This window comes from Phalacrocorax aristotelis, chromosome 6 (genome assembly GCF_949628215.1).
Source record: "Phalacrocorax aristotelis chromosome 6, bGulAri2.1, whole genome shotgun sequence".
NCBI lineage: Eukaryota > Metazoa > Chordata > Aves > Suliformes > Phalacrocoracidae > Phalacrocorax > Phalacrocorax aristotelis.
The window spans coordinates 10,034,745-10,054,482 of NC_134281.1; the positions used below are offsets into that span (position 1 = coordinate 10,034,745).

A 19,738-nucleotide genomic window follows, 5' to 3' on the forward strand; every position below is an offset into this window, starting at 1 on the left:
TAAGATTTATTTTTTCAATATTTATTCTTTTGAAAATCAACTTTTCTAGAGATGTCAGAAAATCTGTAAAAGGTAAACTGGTTAAAAGGAAAATGCCTTAAGTATAGATCAAATCCTGTAGTTCTTCATGACTAACTCAAATCATGAAAGTCCCTTTGCAATCACAAACTACTATGGATAGTCTGTCTCATGTTGTTAAGTTTCAGTACATCTTAATTTAAATTTTTTAAAACCACGTTGCTAATGAAATAACATTAGTTGTAAAAATACTTTTAAAATAACAGATGTTTAATTTTTTTTCCTATTCCATTTCTTGAAGTTTGGAAACTGAAATAATTGACATTGACTTGCATTTAAGGAGAGGTTACGTGGGACAGCGGAGCTGTTCTAACAACTTCATGCTAGTGGCAGGGGTCCTGTGACTCTGCTCTCCCCACTCTGGGGTGCATCGAACCCATCCCTGAACTGACTCAACTTGTAACATAACACAAAGTGTGCGATATGCTGGGTTTTGAGTGCGCTTTCCAAAGGGCATGCGTGGTGCCAGAGCTGAGCAGCAGGAGCATGTCTGGAAGGACAGGGGACATGGAAGAGGAGTTCCAGGATTCCCCTTTTAGAGGCAAACTCTGAGCTTGCGCAGCCATCATTTGTATCTTCACTCTTTAGATGTTCATGTAGTGGTGGAGTGCAGTCGCATTTGTGCTAGAAGTGCTGAAAGGCAAAGGACTTCATATATTAAATGTTAATTTCTAGATTTTTAAAATATGGAAGACTGTTGCTCAATGTTTCAAAAAGCTGATGTGATTGTATGTAAGCTGTGGGTCAATTTCATTTGACGCTATCCCTTTCAGAAGAAACATCTCATTTTGTTGCTAAAATTAATTATTTTTTCCTGCTATTTAAGCTGTTGCTAAGCAGATTAAATCATGTAATTTGATTTTTTAAAAAAATCATTTTTGCAATGAAGGCAATCTAAGTGAATGGATAGTTTGAGGGGAAAGGGCTTGCTAAACTCCTCTATCAGTGTTAGCTTGTATTCATTTCATCCTTCTCAATATCACAATGAAACTACTTCATTGTGTAATTTCCATGCATCTCCTTTGGCTTCCCCCCACCCCCAATTCTAATACCTGCTTGCTATTGTATTACAAAAGAATCAAGGAACAAGTGCATTTGCATGAAGGACATTTTAAATTCTAATGTCAGGTGTCGTTAGTCATTTTTGTTATTATACCTGTAAAGCTCAATTTCTGCATACAGGAAAGACTGTGGGGTAGGAATCCATTTTGGAAATAACTCTTTCGGATTAGCCTTTCACTTTCTGTGACTTGCCAAATGCAAATTAAAAAGAATACAGAATCAAAATAGTTCACATATATTTGAATTTTCAGCATCTGTTTTCCATAACATTTGTTTAGAGAATTTGTGTTGTCATAAACATTTCCCACAATTTATATTCCTTCTATTTTTACAATCCTTTTTCCTTCAAACTTTTTTTAGTTTTCTGGTTGTATATTTTTCTTTGAAAATTACCTTAAAAGCCTTTTTCCCCTCTTAAATTGTAAACCAGATGTAAATATATCTGCTTATTTGAATTAGTTCTCAGGTTTTTTTCCCCTGAAGGCAGAAATGTATTTGTTCTCAAATGAAATCAGACATTACTTAGTTAATCTCTAAAAGGAGCTGCATGCATGAAATAATTTATTATCATTACTCTGTTATTAATAATAACAACAAAGCCACAGAGGTCAGTTTGTCAATGACATGAATGGTTATAGATTCTGATGGTTTTAGTGATGTAAAAGCTAATTAAACACAACTTTGCTGTTCTTAAGAAAAGTGCAGGGTGATCTTAAATGCATTTGTTGTTGGCTGGAGCCAAGTGCTGTGCACTCCTCCCTCATCCTGCTGGTAAAGGTTAACCTGACTTATCGTTCAGTTGTTTATCTGCCTGGTTATCTGCTGGTGGCTGTGTAAAAGAATGGATTGCAATTTCCATGTTAGCTGAATAATGCTGATGCAGTGTGATGTTCTGAGTGAGGAGCAAGTTTCAGCACAACATTTGGTCGTCACCTTGGAGCATTATTCCTGTCATGTATTGAACCTTGCTGTTTGTCTCTTGTGTTGGAACTGAGGGTGGATGTGTACTGAGGATGTCTGCAGAGCCGCTGACTCTTGTCCAAGTAGAGAATTTGATACCTTGCAGCTTGCCTATATTCGGGGTGGGGGGTCGGGGGGTGGGAAAGAGAGAGAGAGAGAGAGAAACTTGCTTTTTAAAAAAAGGTTATGTATGTTAGATAAACCATGTCTTGAAGAATAAATGGTTACATTTACATTTAAATTTAAAAACAAAAATCCAACAGGAAAAAAAAAGAATGTTGGAAGTCTTCAGCCTAGCTTAGTAAGCAGGAAATTTAGTAAGTGGTTTTGAGTTAAATATTTGCCATAGTGTAAGCTATCAAATGGAAAGTAATGTATTGAGCATTAATTGACCTTAATTGCTTGTGAAAAATCCTAATACACTCTTTTCAAGCTATATTAACAATTGAGAGCTGACTACAAGTTTACTGAACATAGGAGGCAAAAGATAAGTGATTTTATAGGTAAGCAATGACATTCTATTTTGGCAATTTAAAGGAAAAAAAAAGTGTATATAATGCTCTGCAGTGCTTCACTGTGGAGTGGATTATCATCTTTGTGTAGCGGACAATCATTAATTGTGTAGTAAAGATGACAACATTAGGCATTTTTCTTTATCTACAGCTGATATTAGCTTTGCATATTGGGTACATAAGTACATCAAGAAGGACTTGATACACTTAGCTGCCGTTTTGTATTCTGTTGTAAGTAAAGGCATGTTATGCCTAATGCACTTTGTGTTACGAAGGATAAGAAATAGTGTAGAACTATAAATACATATGCTTTTTGTGAAAGGTGAAAAGTGCAAATGTTATTTTGTGTAAAATTGGTTGAAGTTATATGGATGTAATATGAATGCATAGCTGTGACTTTGTATATTTAGGAATCCGGTTTCAGACCTCAACATTTTAACTACTAATTTGAGAGGAATAAGTGAGAAGGGTATAAATTTAACATGAATATGCTGTAAATAAATTTGGAGTTCATTTCATTTGCTTACTCGTTAACAGAAGAAACCAATATCCTATAGAAATAGCAGAGCTTTGCTTCAATCTGTGGACTGGTACGCTTTATGGAGATACTGCAACCTGGTTATTCCAGTTTGCCAAAAAATATGGAAAGCTGCATTTTCCTTTTGTGTATTTCTACTGCTTGGAGAATTTCTCACTTCAGAGTCACAAAGAATTAAATTCACAATTCCCATCCCCTTACAGAAATTTATTTTTATAATATCCCTCTATTGAGTTTCCTCTCAGAGAATTTCTTAATCTCCTTAAAATTGGCTGCTTGCAGATCCTGTTCTGTGGAAAAATCAGTTAAAATGTTTAGTGTGTTAACTAATGATAACTTATTCTAATATCACACTGTTTTACTTTATTAAGAGAGGTCTTGGCTGCATTGTGATTCTGTGAAGGTCAGGACTTTGGCTTAGAAGGATCAAAGAACTTGTTGTTCTCTTCAAATGTTGAACAAGGATAAACCCAGTAGATCATGCTGATACTTGACATTTTTCTTCGTGAGCTAGAGGACTCTTATCGGAAAACACATCTGCCTTCATACAGTCTGAAGCATAGGAAGACTCTTTTCATATTGATTATGGATTTTTTTTCTTCCTTGTTACTGATTGCGGAATTTGTTTCTTGAGGAAGAGAAAATCATAAACTTTCCCCTTTATTTACTGTCTGAACATCTAGGCTTCTCACAATTTCCCCTTCCACAAGATTCTTCAGAGCAGTTTTGGAAATCTGAGGTTAATCACTTTGGTAGTGTTCTTGCAGTAAGCATGATGTAAATAATGGTACATGTAGAAGCTTTATTGACTTAAAAGTAACAAAAAAATTAAAAAGGAAAATTCAACATTATACTCACTTTGAAAATACAACTTTTTTCTTATTTATTTCAATGGCCTTTGGTTGATTTATTCTGACGTCAGTGAACTTTGGATCAAACAAAAAATTATTTCCCTTCCATCTCTTCTTTCCTCCTGTCTAAAAAGTGTTTCTTTCCCCATCGCTGATGATCTTTATTTGGTTTTATATACATTCTACCCTATTTGAGCAAAGTCCAGAGCATCTTATAGTGCGGCTTACGGAAATTTTATCAGCATCAGGATAATATTAAGAGGAGGAATCAAGCAATTACTGTCGTTCAAGGTAAGATCAGCATATCTGACTAGATGTTATATTACTATGTGTAGCAAAATTTCAAAGTTAATTTAGACTATGTGAAGTAAAGTCATCCTTTTTCAAATGCATGAGAAGAGATGATTAAATTCCAGATTCCAGTGTAAATTAGCTTCTAAACATAGAGGTTTGCAGCTTGAATTGAATCAAAGAGTGTTTCAGAGGTTCAGTGTGTTAACTATTTGCTGATGGCTTTGCTCGATTCATTTCTGGAAATGATATCTCACTAGGGTTGTCCAATTCACAGTATATAATGGATTAATGGTTTGGAACTTTATCTATAATTCTTTGGCTTTATGTTTAAACAGTTCATAAACTCTTGATATCCTTTTTTCCCCTCTTGAATTCATTAAGAAAATACCATAAAGGAAAGCTAGCGCTTTCTTTTCTTCATATTTTATTATTTAGAAAAATGAATGATTATATCAATATTCTAAACCACTGTAATGTAATAATTTAAGGACTTCAGGGAAAGAAGAAAACAGAAGTCAGACTTCTGTTGAGTCCTTTCTGTTAAGAAGAGCTAAAATTCATCAAATGCCTGATGGATAGGGTGGTTACCCTTTTAAGGCTTAGAAAGCTAATATGCCTTTCCTTTGCAGCCCTAGCAGACTGTGGAATACTGTTACTGTGGGTATGGCAGCTGCTTGAATACCATACAGGGCAACCACTGTTTTTATTCTTTGATTTCTTTCATTAACTCATCTAGTACCAACCCTAATTCTAAAACGTGTTCTACCAAAACTGTGTTTTCAGTATTTTGAGCTGAACGCAGCGAGGTCTGCCTGTGTTTCCTGCCATCAGCTGTTGTCTTGAAATTTATAAGAGTGATAACCTATCATTGTATTCTGTGGTTGGTTGACCCTGGCTGGAAATGTCTTTTTTTTTGTTTCTGTTGTTGTTGTTCCAAAATAATCTTATGGGCTCAGATCACCTTTAAAGAATTGCAAAATGCTCTGACATCAGAAGTCCCCTAACAATGATCATTTGTGGTGGGTTGACCCTGGTTGGACACCAGCTGCCCTCCAAAGCTGCTCTGTCACTGCCCTCCGCAGCTGGGCATGGGAGAGAAAATATAATGAAAAGCTCGTAGGTCAAGATAAAGGCAGGGAGAGATCACTCACCAGTTACCATCACTGGCAAAACAGACTCAACTTGGCGAAAATTAATTTAATTCATTACCAATCAAATCAGAGTAGGGTAATGAGAAAATAAAAACTAAATCAGAAATCACCTTCCCCCCACTCCTCCCTTCATCCCGGGCTCAACTTCACTCCCAATTTCTCTACCTCCTCCTCCCCCAGCAGCGCAGGACGGGGAATGGGGGTTGCGGTCAGTCCATCACACCTTGTCTCTGCCACTCCTTCCTCCTCAGGGGGAGGACTCCTCACACTCCTCCCCTGCTCCAGCGTGGGCCTCTCTCTCCATGGGGCCACAGGTCCTGCCAGGAGCCTGCTCCGGTGTGGGCTTCCCACGGGGTCGCAGTCTCCTTTGGGCACATCCACCTGCTCTGGTGTGGGGTCCTCCATGGGCTGCAGGTGAATATCTGCTCCACTGTTAACCTCCATGGGCTGCAGGGGCACAGCCTGCCTCACCGTGCTCTTCACCACGGGCTACCAAAACCCTTCTACCAAAACCTTGCCATGCAAACTCCATACATATTCACACAGAATTCTGCTCACTTTCTAGTGCAGTGGTTTCCCACTTTGTGCCCTTGCTTTTGTTAGTCCTTACTTTGTTGTCGTATTGAACATTTCTGTTTTAATTCAGTTGGCTTTGATTATGAAATATCTTCCTTCATGAGAGCAGTGGCACATCCAGGACAGCATTCTGTCTGGTAGCAGTAATTTGAGATGCTGTTTAGGGAGAGCACCTGGTCTCTATCTGTAGTCCATCCTTCTTGTCCTCTTAGCATCTGCAGTGGTCATCTTTGATCTTTCCCTAGCAGCTTGAGTTCTGGTTCTTTAAATAATTAAAGCAATTTCTAATATTTTAAAAATCATCTTTGGAAATTCAGAGACTTTCACTCTTGCCAGTTCTTTGTTTGGTGCTATGTCTTCTCAATGGCAACATCCTACTTTTCTGCTGATTATTCCTCTGTGAACTTGGTTTTATCTGTCTGTGCTCTCTCCTTGCTTCCAGGGTGCTTCCTACTCTTTCAGTTAATAAATAATGCAGTGGCATTAAACTCTGGCCACCAAACTAAATCTAAATGAATGCTTCTTTTGATGGTGATAAGTGAGAGGGAATGGGTGAACACTGAAATAGGAAAAAATGGCAGGAAGAAATGTTCAATTTAATTTTTACTTTCCCTTTGGGTACACTAAGGTAAAAACTTGTTAAGCATTGCATGCTTAATCTGCATTCCTGTGGAAAGGTTTACTTTGTTGGTAGATGATATTTACTAGCTCATGAGTCTTAACGTACATTTTGAAATGTTTTTGACACTTGCAATTTTCATGTTCTTTTCATTACTGTTCCTTACCCCTTTAAAAGCCGAAAAAAGGAGCGGGGCGGGGGGAGGGCGGAAGGCAAAGGGAGCTGACTTTGTCCAATATACACATAGTTTCAAACATCAGTAAGTTGGAGGTAAGCCCCATGTCTGTGGAAACAACTCTTAAAATAATCAGTTCTTGGTGTGTAAGTACATCTGATTCAAGCCAAGGAGGCAAAGGGCAGGCTGTGGTTTCTCAATATTCCAGGAACATCAGCTCTTTCAAGACAACGGGTTTTGGTTTGGTAACACCAAGTATGAACTATTCAGTGGTTTCTCTGATCTTAGTTTTCAATTCTGGAATTTATACTTTGGCAAAGAACCCATTTTATTAAGAAATTGAGGAAAAAAACTAAGCTGGGTATGCTTTTCTTGGTTCCAAATTAATAGTAATATATTTATCCAAATTCTCTGTTCAGAGATATCTGCATTTCACCATGTAATTTTTACTCTTTACTCAAAAGCAGTATAGCTTCTGTTTTGTTTTTCCTCTTAAAATTCAAACTGCTGGGAAGCAATGTGAATAATTGATACCTTTTATTACTCATTGTTCATTGCTCTTGCATAAAGAAAAAAATTATCTTTTATAGTTTACTCTCCTGTGTACTAAACTGGCTGTAGGCATGCAAAAATTAGCAGCTATAGAGACTATCGTTTCTGAATAGGTTTTTCATTTTCTGACTATCTTGATGGACCTGCATTTTTAATTAACAAGTCAACAAGCAGTAGTGTGGTAGAAGTAGAGCTTAGGTGAAACATATCAGCCAAACCCATAATTTATGTAAAGCCATTTTAATGAGTGAAATTACTCTAGAGATTAATCTGTATTGATTTAAAATGAAAGTGCTAGGAAAAACACTTGCTATTCCACTTCCCTTGGAAGATACAGCTGTTTTCCTTCTGAAATGTTTGAGCAGTTAGGATTTAGATGTTAAACCTCTACGCTGGGACCTAGTCAATATTTGAGGTTTAAATCCAGCACAGATTTGGTGTCAGATGAAGTATAAAATAGGACATTGCAATTCCTCTTTTGGAATGTATTAGCACTAGTTCTGGTTCCAGATAAGTTCCTCTAAAAAGAACAAGGAATTAATTTCACAGGCCAGCTTGAGACATTCTCACTGACAGGTACTAGGAGCTGTTCAGTGAAGGTTTTGCAGACTGCTGTCACAGTATTTCTAATACATTTTAACTTTCCTTTGGCAGAAAGATACCCTAATGCTAGTAGGCTTTGTATTTTCACGTAAATAATAGGATAAACGTGCAGCTGTGTAGCCTTGGAAGTAGGATAAGGAACAGGGTGTCATATGTAAATTCTGCCTCCAGCTTTGTCACTGTTAAGACTTTTGCCATGTGATTTATCCTTTTGTGTCTTGTTCAGTAAAAAAGGAATAATGATGCCAGCTTAATATTGTAAAGTGTTTTCAAGATGAGAAAAAATTTATAGTGTGGTGGCATCACTTTTCTAAATGTGTTACTGGTAAACTTCAGTTTGGAAAACAACTTTGATCTTTCGGGAGGGAACATTCTCAAACCTGTATCCTGCATGCAAGACTTGGGGAATGACTGTGCTTTGGGAGATTTAACGAGACCTATTTAAAAAGTGCTGCTACTACAAGAGCAGAGGGTCGCCTCCCACCATATCACAGTGAATTAGCGACTGGTCCGGTTTTTTGTAATGCTTTTTAATTTTTAGTTATAGGTTAAAGATTTTTGAGAAGCAAATCTTTATTTGGAGTTACTCAAGTTGGAAAATCTTGGTTTAATTTATCATGCAGGGTTTTAGATTGTTTAAGGAGAAAATAAAGGAATTGGAAATGTAGCTAAAGGTAGCTGTTAGTGGTTACTCCCTTGCTTGCTTCTGTCTCTGCCATTCTGTTTCCTTCTTATGCAGTGATACAAGCTTTTGCTTTTAATGTCAAGCGGTATATTTTGGAAATGGGAGTTGTCCTCTCATTTCACGTAGGTTTTCATAGTTCAGAGAAATGCTTTATCCATGAAGTGAAGAGAATGGGTCAATGTCACTTATCAACAACAACAGTTAGTTCCGATTTAACAGGAACATCTGAATATTTACGGTTAGATACAATGGAGAAAATATTGAAGTGCTTCATCAGTGCTTTTCTAGATCCTGATGTAGATCAGGGCTGTGACAGTTGAGGACTGTGATTTGAGGTAAGGTAGCAAAATTCTGTGTGCATCTGAGGTCTTTGAGCCATTCAAGTACTTTTTCAGTGACTTGACTTTCCCCCCATACACATTGTTTATACTTGTAGAGGAGTGTGAAATAGAAGCATAAAATATAAAAACATTTAAAATCTGTCACTTGGTAAGGTGAATACACCTAGCAGTAACATACTTCTGTAAAATATTATCCCAAACATTAACAGAAAAAAAGAAAAGGCAGAACCACTACAAAATGACACCTTTGGTTGTAGCAGCAAGGGAGTTTGACACAGTACTTTAGTGGTTGCTGAAGTGGTATAAATGGAATCCAAGTAAGTGTATTGATGCAGTGATTTAAAAAAAAATTTTTTTTAATGACCGGAATTCATGTGGTGGTATTTTGTGTAAGTTATCCTTTGAGCAACCTTTTCTGTTTTATACTTCATTCTGCCAGTCTTAGTATTGTAACTTGTTTTTCAAACAAGGCCTTCTCATATACCACGTATATGGGGCCATGGACATCTCCAGAGCTGTCCCTCCTAATTTGTACTGTTCTTTTTTGTTGTGAAAAAGAAATTGTGGCCAATTACCAAGCTTCTGCAAGCTTGAGTGTTTCACTGTATTTGTACTTGTGTTCAATGCCTGAAGGCAAACTTTATTAGAATCAATTGAAAGAATAGAAAGCAGGAACTCAGGAATGAGTTGTTTTGCAGTACGGTTTGGGCTTGTTTTTTTCCCACTTTTTGACTTTGTGGAATAATAAATTAAAACCTAGATACTCAACTCTGATGCATTGGAAGTAGAAGGCATGTGCACAGAAAGGAGAATGAACAAACTTAATATAGCATAAGCAAAATGTTATCCTCATCACACAATGAACTTTTTATGTCCTAGACTTTACCAGTTCATTCTTGTCATGGGAACACAATGCTCTTATCAGCGCAACATTCCCTGGCCTTCTTTCCAGAACTTCTTGAGTTCATTATTCTTTGTTAAGATACTTAGAAGCTGAATTGAGCAATGCCATTTCATTACAAAATGTAATGATTGGAAAGAGGGCAAATGGTTGTAATCCTGAATCTTGTTTATCAGTTAATTCTTTATTATAGTATAGCAGCAATTGCATATGCAAAGTGGAATACTAATTACATTCTGCATTTCTGTATAACAGTGTGTAGTAGTTTTATCAATGCTATTTAGCTGCATAATGCACACAGCCCAACTATGGTACAGCAATAAAAATAATCTGTTTAATTTGCTATTAATGAATCTACAAAATTGAATTATATTAGTATTTTCAGAACAAGTGGTTAATTACAAACATAATTTGCATATTACTCTACATTGCTGCTGTATTTATTTGTTGACATTGCTTATAATTCTCTTGTGGAGTGAGGCATGCCAGGAGGCTAGTGTCAAACTGTCTAGATTTTGGCCCAGATATTTCCCTTCTTCAGGATCCTGCACGAAGCTGTAGATTGGGGAAGGTGTTCTGGAATTTTGAATGGGTTTGGGTTTTTTTTTAATGGGTAAGTAGGGAGAAGAAGGTGGAAGAAACGTTATGGGAGGTTCCTTTTTCTTGTGCACTAGAAGCATTGTTCCATTCCCTTTCTAGCTATAAAACTGATTAGGTCTGAAATAAGGTGATTTATTAAAACTCATTTCTCTTGTGCATCTTCTAAGAAGAATTTTGCTGTCTGTTGAGGGTTAACCCCAGCTGGCAAGTGTGCCCCACACAACTGCCCACTCACTCCCCACCGGTGGGAGGGGGAAGAGAGTCAGGAGAGTAGAAGTGAGAAAACTCGTGGGTTGAGGTAAAGACAGTATAATAGGTAAAGCAAAAGCTGCATGCCCAAGCAAAGCAAAACAAGGAATTAATTCACTCCTTCCCATGGGCAGGCAGGTGTTCAGCCATCTCCAGGAAAGCAGGGCTCCATCACATGTAACGGTTACTGGGGAAGACAAACCCCATTGCTCTGAACATCCCCCTGTTCCTCCTTCCCTCAGTTTATATGCTGAGCATGACACCATATGGTGTGGGACATCCCTTGGGTCAGTTGGGGTCAGCTGTCCCAGCCGTGTCCCCTCCCAACCCCTTGTGCACCCCCAGCCTGCTCACTGGTGGGCTGGAGTGAGAGGCAGGAAAGGCCTTGGCTCTGTGTAAGCTCTGCTCAGAAGTAACAAAAACATGCCTGTGTTATCAACACTGTTCTCAGCACAAATCCAAAACATAGCCCCATACTAGCTACTATAAAGAAAATTAACTCTACCCCAGAGAAAACCAGCACACTGTCATAAATGCACAGTGTTTCTGACAGTGCAGCAACTCAGCAGTTTACTCATGTAGGCTGCTTTTGTGGGAGGCGCAAAATGGAAATGGGCCTTGATAACCCAAGCAGTTGGCAAACATAGCATGAAGCTTAATTACCCGGTCATTCTATGTTTATTAGGAAAAGAAGCTGGGTGGTAGTTAAATATACCTGAAAGACTACCTGCAGAAAGCTCCCTCCCCCAGTTCAGTCACTGTCTTAGTACATAATAAACCGTGCTAGAGAAGTGAGAATTATTCATTCATGGCCAATGATTTGTTCTGCAAAGGTAGCTGGAATCAGAGAATCAATATAATTGTTATTGCCAGATGTTATCTTGTTAGGGAAAAGTACCACTGATTTGGTCTCCTTTGTCGACAAGGAAAAATTTATTGCTAACTCTAGGAAAAAAATATTAAAGATTTAAGGCTGAAGTTCAGATGTGTTGACTGTCTCTTGAAAATAAATGGTAAATCATCCTTTTGAATGTGTGTTTTGTCTGCCTTTGAGCAGACATTGCTTTCACTGTAACCTCAAAATTCCCACGGTTGTCTTGTTTTTATTAAACTTGCTGGCATTCCGTGTTGATCATCATCTTTGGTAAACCCCAGTAAGGCTGAGAGAGCAACAAGTAAGTTTCCTTTTCATCTTCTACCTGTATGTTGAGTCAGCATCTTACTATTTTAAAACTACATTGTGTTAACAATAACCTGCTCTAACCCAAATAACAGTTTGCTTAGAAGAAGCTGAGGAGAGATAATTTAACCTAGCTGCTTGCATGTCTGTCTCTTTATTGATAACTGAATGCTAGATGTCTGAAGTTAGGTGGTGTATATCTGGGCTACCTGCATATACCCTTCCCTTCTTCCCCCCCACAGTCACAGCCTGTTAAACCTTCAGTCTCCACCTGTCCTGGCCTTAAGGAGGTATCATTTGATTCTTGTGTTACGGCTGCTCCTAAGGATACAGGAATTTTAGTATAAAACCATGATTGCTTAGCAGGTCTGATGGGGTATTGCTCACTGCAGTTCTCTTTTGATAGCTGGGAAAAAAAGAGTATGGTAAAACCAACATAACCTGTTAGTGGAAAAAGAAGAGAACAAAATTGTAGATAACAAGTCAGTGTGCATCAGCTTCAACTCAAGGAACAAGTCCAGCTTACCTTGGCTACTATTTTCTGTGCTTTAACTATTCTAAAATGCTGTGACTTCTTTTCTGATCTAACACTTATCCTGTCCTTTGTTTTGTACCAAGCTATGTTTTTGGCTGGAGATCTTAAAGTTAATCTGTTACCTGAAATGTTATGCCTTAAACTGCTGCAAGCTATTAATTGCATGCTTGCATTCATGTTTTGCTTAGAGTCATTATATATGCACTATGTCCACAATGCCTTACACCTTCTGTCAAGAAGAATATGCAGCAGCATAAGGATGGACCTATAGTCTTATCAGTCCTTTCTCTAGCATCAGTAATCAGTGTGCTCCAGGTGTTAGCTCCCTCTCCATGGAGTTAACAAGGAACGACATCAGGTGTGTTAATATTCTTTGTCTGTCTCATTGCTCCTTGATCTTTTACTAATAATTTTTCTCCTTGTTTGTCATCTTAGAGAAGAGTTGCAGTGGCCGGGGGATTTCAGTTTCTTCACGAGAAGTATATATTTGAGGGGTAGGTGAACAAGATGCTGAAAACAGCCCTGGCTTTGCTCTTGATTCTTACTGAATCTAACATGTAATTGTGCTGAAGTTGTACTTCACTTGACTCAGAATTTAGTTAACTTGACTGAAATGGTTTTGTTTTTCCACCCTGCTTTTTCTAGTCTAATAAGCAGAATGAAGGTTGTTGCTGTTGAAATGTATGCACTTTCTGTTAAGCCACATGAACCTGCAGATCTTTTTCGAAGATTTGGAAAGTCAGCCATTAAGGGGAATCAGAGAAAGGGTACTGGCTGCTCAACAGAAAGTTTATCCAGTTCAGTCTTATGGTTAGGCTTAATAGGCCTCATGTCTGCTTCTTTGTAAACAGGCACTGCAATTTTTTTTTCTTCACCTGTGGCTGTGGACACATAGAGACATGCATTAACGAAGAAAACAGTCTGTCTTCAGTTTTCTAGTTTAATCTGTATTTTTTAATGTTACTGCATGTGTCTTTATAACTTTCTCTTAGCAAAACTAGTGTTTTGCCTTCAGTTGTCCATTATGTGTCTTCCACTTCATCCAAATGTATGTGTAAGTATATATATATGCCTACAAATACATCCATAAAAATAATAGTATATTGTTCTGGACGTTCAAAGAAGGAACCTGATGGGGGAATCCCAATAGGTTTGCCAAGAGTAGTAATTTTCTTTTGTTGCCTTCAGGTAAGATTTGATTGTATTGTATGATTCTTATGTCTTATTTACTCTGGCTTTTGTTCCTGGTCTGCCTGTATTCTGTTTTAAAAATACTGATAGTATTAGCATTTTGCGGTGAAGGGTTTCTCTTGAAGAAGTTCCTGTCATGAGAAAGACAGAGTAATCAACCTGTAGTGGTTCTAAGTATTGGGGTTTATTTAAGTACAAACAAGTCTAGAGCTTTTACCCTCCTTGCTTATCACGCTTGTTACGTGGTAGCATTGTGTTCACTTTGTCTTGGCTTCCCTTCCCTTCCCTTCACTGTGGCTCTGGGAAGGTTGGACAGAAAGTTGTGTCAGTTTGTGTTGCACCACTGGCTGTAGTCACTCGTCTTGGGCATTACTGGTGGAGGTCCCCAGGCATCCCCTGGTGTTCATATCCATATACCTGTCTGATCTCCAGGATCTTCCATTGCCTCCAGCGTCATTCCTCCAGCCAGTATATCGAGCTGCTTTTTTTCCTGGACTGTTTCTTCTGAGACCACTGCTGCTTTTTGGGAGCTCTTCTTTTCAGCTTCCTTTAGTTTCCAGAACTACAGGCTGCCTGGTTCTCCCAATCTAAACAGTCTATGTGCAAAAGCACGACACGTTTTCAGCCTCTGAATTTGTGGTTGTGTCTCACGTGACTTTCTTAATTGGAGGATTCAGGACATGCCACTTCTAGTCCAGGACTTGGCAAAATTTCCAACCAATTCATACCAATTGAAAGTATCAGGCTTCTGCTTGACAGTTTAGAAGTTCAGTTTTGGACTTTCACTCTCCACAAACATATATATTCAATTATCTTCTGCCTGTTAGCATTCACAGTGTGAACTATTTTTTCCGCACGCAGATGTTCTGTATTTAAGTTGATAAATCATAGCTTTCCCAAAGCAAGTTAGACTTTGCTGTTATTGTATTGGTTTTTTTTCTGTTTCCAGAAGTGCGTGTCTCCTTATGTTGCATCGTTTTCCTAATTTCCAAACAGATTGTAGCAGAGGGTGAATTTTTCATCTGCACTTTCTGGTGGCTTCCATGAATGAATGATAAAATGTCTACACAGACTCACTTTGTGAATAGGGTTTGGGGTGAGATGGGAGGTTTGTATATTTTTAGGCCAAGGTTGCAACACCATAAATGTTAACCGCTTGGGCCTGGGGTGCTTGTACAGTGTTTGTTTTTTGAGTTTGCAAAAGAGGCATTCGTGTTTGTATTTAAGAAAAAAGAATTGGGAAGTACTGTCTCAGAACAAGAGGACCACAGTGGGCATAGAAGAAAGGTTAATAGTAGCTACATCTGACTACTTGGCATTCCATCTTAGCATTTCATTAACATTGTAAGGTTGTTTTGCACTTGGTTTCCTAGGGAATATGAAGCTTAATGTTGAAAGACTTCTAGTCTGGCAGTTCTGTCCTCTGGAGAGCTTAGAAGCTGCTTTTTCTGAAGACTGACTCCTTTCAGGGCCTGGTTGTTGGTCCTGTGCTAATTATTCAAACAAAGCTTGCTTTTCCTTCAGCAGACATCAAAGGCAATTTTGCCTGATTTATTTTTTGAGGATTTTGCCTGGAAATAGAGATGACCACTTGGAAAGTAAGAGCTTTTTGAGTTTCATCGACGCTGTCCTGCATTAGGCTATCCTTAAGAAATGAGTCTTTGAAATAGAAGTTTAAGATGGACACACCAGAAATTAAACATTTATTAACTGAAGTGTTCCAATGTCAAAATAGTCTGATATTTCTGCTCGGGCTGCTCAGTAAATCTGTGAGATTTAATTCAGTTCCAGAGGATGGATTTGATGTTATCATGTGGATGAAAGTAACCACTAAAAGTAAATGTTCTAGAATACTTTTTTATCTTTTAACTTGCTCTTACTTTTCCTAAGTTTACCCTATATATTGAAATCCAGCATCCATGAAGTTCTCTGACAGTGCCAATAGAGAAGTCTATTGTTGTTTGTTTTAATCTGAAAAGTATGCCAAATTTGTGAAATACAGGCAGGTTAATATTCTTGTTCTAACATTCCCATTTGCTGACGTTGTTGATGTTTGTGCCCTCGCTCCCTGCACTTAGCTGGTAACTTATCATTGCATTAATGTGACTTTTGCGTTTCACTGTATGTGAAAGACCAAGATTTTTGTTGTGCTGAAGCCTTCTCACTTTGGTAGGACTATTGTACTTCTGAAAACAAGAATTTGAATGATGCAGTAGGTGATCCAATTCTGTTACGGGGCTGAGCAGAATTACAACCCTAAACTTTGTTAGAAGCAAAACGATTTAATCCATTCTTATAAAGCATTTTCTGAGGTGCCAAGCATCTGTTCTCTCCATTGAGTAGTAAGTTTACAAAATTTAGTTCGTAATGTACTTTAAGTAGTGACTGTATTCTTAAATCATGATCGCAGAAAAACAAGGGAAGTTGAAGAAATCCACTTTATTTAGGGCAAAATTTGTAGCCCAAGTCACAAAATACTGGTACTTTTTTCAGTGCAGGATTCTCAACCAGAATAATTTGATTTGTTTAAAAAAAATGAAGTTTGATCAGAATATTTTGGAAGTATGGCAAGGACTTCCTGCTAATCTTTGGTTTTCTACTTGATGTTGATAGAATTTTGAACAAACAGTGTGTATCTTCTTTGTCTCCCTTTCACCTGTTTCTAAAGATGGGGTGGTAGTATTCCTCCCCCCACAAACAGCAAGCTTAGAATCAAGAAAGACAGCCTCCTGACGCAGGAGTTTAGAATAACAGAAATTCTTTGTCATGTAATCAAAATCTGATTCTTTGAGAGAATCTCAAGTCTGAGAATGAATTGCTGCCAAGGAGCAAATTCCTCCCCTTTCCTTGGAACCTGATTTAGCTACCTCAGTGGAAACCATTTATCTCTGAGCAGCTGATTTTGAACTTTGGTCCACAGTCAGAAGAGGATGGGCTTGTGCTTTGTGGCAACCTTGAGTCAACTTGTACCTCCTTATTTCCAGCAGTTGAATTTCATTAAAAGACAGGCAAATTATATTGAATAGCTTGCTAAAATTACTGGTATAAGCAGCTGCACTTGCAAGTTATTATATACAAGAGAGAGCTGTGTTTACTGTTTAAGTAATGGCAATTTTAAAATAAATTGAGTATTCGTGTTGTTGATTATGGCTTCTTGCATTAGGCAGCATCAAACGATTCATGTCTCAGGTGTTGTCTTACAAAGTACATACTTACAGGGAACGTTCTACAATAGTCATCAATTGAATGTGACCCCACAAGGTTATAGAATAAGAATCTCCTGGTTTTCAAATAAGTAACTTTTTCAACTTGGTAAGTTTGATTTGGATGTCTGAGCAGCTACACGCTTTAAAGCAGCTGTCCCTGACTAAAGAATTCTGACTTGACTTGCTTCTTTCTAATTAGTGATACATGAAAACATGCAGCAAAGGAAGCAAACCAGAAGAGTTGGAAGTTTGCACGGAATTGCGGGATTTTGGTCTTGTTGGTAGAAGAGAGACGTAGTGAGGTTGCCTCCTGGCTGGAGTGCTGAAATGTATGGGTACAGGGTGGACAGACTGGGAAGGTGGGGGCGGGGGGAGTGCATCCTGTGGAGAGGAGTGGTCTGAATGCATGGAGCTCTGCTTCAAGGTAGGTGATGAGCCAGAGGAGAGCTTGTAGGGTAAAGATCATTCAATAAAATGATCATCAGTAAAAATCTTTCTCCTTTATAATGTTTTAATTTGAATACTATGAACTGGAAATACTTGGCATCAGTAATTGTTTTTAAAGAACCTTTTGTCTTGGCCCCTTTGAGACTAGGGAGCTTTAAAGGGAGTATATCAATATATTGTGAAGTATTTGCATGTAATATTGAGCAACCTGCATACTACAATTTAGAAGACTAATGCAAAATATTCCTTCCCTTGTCTTGGTATTACTAAATAACAGGGCAAAACAAGTGTAAAACTGTAGAGATGAGAAAAAGCAGATTCACTTATAAGAAGGAGAGATGGCAATAGAGAAATCAGAACAATTGTGCTCCTTAAAAACTATTTTTCATTGCACATTAAAGGAGGCAAGTAAGGCTGTGGAGTGAAAATCCGTACAGGAGTGAATGAATAAATAACTTCCTAGAAGTACAGATTCTTCTTTGGAATCCTGTTATCTTGACTTGAGAGGGGATGTACCTGGGGGCTTGTACGCAAGATGTGCTTTGCCCACGTAAGAAAGCTGTCCTATAAGACTAATATTTTTCTTAGATGCTTGGTGGATGGCACCTCAGATATAGTAGCTAAATATATGTTTTTTCTAAATTTTGGCTGATGTTTTTAACCTCAGGTGCACAAAAGAACAAGTGTCATTCTGTCCCTTGGTAAAAAGGGTATTTGACATATGTAAGGTCGCACTACATAAAGTTGCAGAATTAATTTGTGCTAATGGGCAGAAAAGGGTTTTTCTACGTTGCAGATATGTACATTTGTAAAATGCTGATTATGTCAACCAACATGGCAGTATTTTTCAATATATAGACAGAACTGGTGGGAAAATGTATGGAATGCAAGTAACAGGTCTGGATTTCAGAAACTTCACCTTTAACACCGACATTGAAAAATAGCACACTGGTTGATGGGCAGGAAAGAACAAATTATTTTTATATCAGAATAGGAGTCTAGATGTATCAAATCCTGAGACATAAGTTGCTGAAAGAGACCAAGGAGCTACGTGTGTGTTTCCCTAGTTAGTACAGAAGATAAGAAGATAAAGCGACGGTGGTGTTATTTTTTGTCCATGTTTTAGTTCTAAGATCAGTGGTCCGATAAGGAACAGAAAGTGGCAAATGTGCGGCAGTAACACCGGGAAGTCCTCTTTTCCTCTGTGAGCAAAAGACACCGTTTCTGCGGGGAAATTCTTCCCATTTTGAAGCATCCAGAGGGCTAATGGGCACCAAAACCAAGTTTTGCCTGATTATAAAAGATCGCAGGGTTGAGAAAGTCTACTGCATCAGTTTTGTAGGCACTGGAATAAGCTGGTTTTGATTACTTAATACTTTGATTTTTGGGCCAGATTTTTTAAAAAAGTAAAAAATAATAAAAAAAGACTAAACCTCCTGTGTGCTCCTATGAGCCAAATGTAATTTTCAAAGTGTTCAGTAGCCAATAATTCTCACTAATATTCATAGAGGTCTCTTTGAAGAAAACATGGAAGATAATGTCTACTCTGGAATACAGCAAGCTGGAAATGGATTTTTAGTAAGTTCTTTAGTAGTGAGATACACTTTTAAATAAAAAAACGAAATAGAAGAATAGATAGAGACATGGCTGGTGTTTATGGCTAGTTAGAATAGATAGAGGCAGGCCTGGGATTTCTTTTAAAGAAATGTTCAAGAGCAGTTCATCCTTGGGAACCGATTACCTCTGTCATCCAGCCAACGTCAGTGGAACATTCAATTAATAGCTACATCACAGACAGAAGCATAAATTAAAGGAATACCATTACTCCAAGTCAGTTTGGGCAGAAGATGGGGGCGGGGGGGGGGAAGGCAGTTTATAGGGCCTCCCTTAGCCTTTTCAGTTTTTGCATAAGGTTTTGTTGTCTTTTTTTTGCGGTAATTTTTATTGTTAATAATTCTTTCCCAAACTGTTTCCAGAAGAGCCCAGGAAAACCAGGTCTTTGTTGTGTTCTGGTAATGCCAAGACACTATAGCCAGTAGACAGAGGTCTGATTTTGTGCATACAGTCGGTACACTGGTAAACCTGGAAGTAATCCTACTGAAACGAATTTGACTGCTAATAGTTGTCACTAAGTAATAGAGGAAATCTCTGTCCTCAGAAGCGGAGTATTTCCAGCCCTGGAAGCCTGTATGCATGCACATGCCCTGGCAGTTGGAGTCAACAGCTAGGGCTGTCACAGCCAGTGTTTATATGTACGTGAAAGTAGTGATTTTATTTGTGTCTTAATGACAAACATTTTAAAAGTTACAATAAAACGTAAAGGATTTAAATGATCCTTTCTCCTTTTGAGCCCCACTGCCCCAACAGTCAACCAGGAGCCCTTACCACTGCTTTTCTTGCAGCTTAATTTATAGGTTGTAAATAATTATTCT

General features: G+C 38.1%; 1 protein-coding gene across 27 annotated transcripts in view; it reads left to right on the forward strand.

The window, feature by feature from the left end:
- Window positions 1-19,738, forward strand: part of FHIT (fragile histidine triad diadenosine triphosphatase) — a 628,816-nt gene that overhangs the window by 138,425 nt on the left and 470,653 nt on the right. Inside the window, exon 1 of one of the 27 annotated variants that reach the window (XM_075095817.1) lies at window positions 12,903-12,956. The exons of the other annotated variants lie outside the window; for them this stretch is intronic. The gene's annotated coding sequence lies outside the window, so the exon portion shown is untranslated. Of the gene's footprint in view, window positions 1-12,902; window positions 12,957-19,738 lie in introns of those variants that run through there. 27 annotated transcript variants of the gene reach the window in all.